The following is a 1,036-nucleotide window of genomic DNA, read 5'->3' as shown; positions in this document are numbered from 1 at the left end:
CATTAAAGGAGATAAAATTGAAACAGAAATAATCATGTCACTTAACTTGCTTGTGAAGGACCTGCTTTGGTATTATTAGCAGCCAATGGAAACACTTCACCAAGAGTAATACAATTGTCATTTTTCTGCATCCTGGTCAAGATTAACATGCATTCAAAACCCCAAACTTCCTCTTATGCCTATCAATAGTACAGTCTGACCTTCCAGGAATAACACAAGCATATTCTAGGAGAAAGATCAAATTCACCATACTCACAGTAACTATTCCAACTTCCAGAATGACCTTTCTATCTGGCCACCACATTTTTGTCAACCTCTTCTCTTACACAACCCTTTTTACTTAAAATACAAAACAAAAGCTGTAACAAAAATACGTAAAAATATACTAATTGGATAAAAATGTGTATTAAAAATATAAAAATAAGATGTGTACTAGTAAAAAATTTTAAAAATGAAGAATTTTAAAATTTAAAATCTAAATACAATGTAATATCAAATGTCAAGTGAGCCTATAAATGCAAATGTAGGCTAATAATATGAACGAAAGCTCATAATATCTATTCTGGCCTCACAAGACTTCAATTCTCTCTTCAGCAGCAAGGTAGTTGTCTCCTTTGAACGCACAAAGAGAAAGTTCAAATTATAGTTATTCAAGAGCAAATTTCAATAAAATTGTTATCAAAAATGTTTCAAAAATAGTACTAATGTAAATATCAATAAAAAATGTTGAAAAAAGATTAAAAAGATAAAAAAAAATATTAAAAATTGTATGTCAATAAAATGTTAGTACATTTGAAATGTGCCACACGTACGCAGGGGTATTCCCCTGGGGTGCTCAGAGATATTGACTCCTCCTATGTCTCTGAGTTTTCTTCATGAAGTGTAAGACTCTAAGATGTCGTGTTTTTGTCGTATCTAGGTGTCTGTACTAAATGTGGATTTTCCAGCACCCAGTGACCCCACTCAAACAAAGTCCTTCAGGGCCCGCTCGCAACTTTACCAGGCTGCTTCGGTCTACAAGACATGAATGTCCAGT

This window comes from Nematolebias whitei, chromosome 2 (assembly GCF_014905685.2).
Source record: "Nematolebias whitei isolate Nwh7 chromosome 2, NemWhi1, whole genome shotgun sequence".
Classification (NCBI taxonomy): Eukaryota; Metazoa; Chordata; class Actinopteri; order Cyprinodontiformes; family Rivulidae; genus Nematolebias; species Nematolebias whitei.
The sequence above is the reverse complement of the archived record's forward strand: the minus strand, read 5'-3'. Positions refer to the sequence as shown.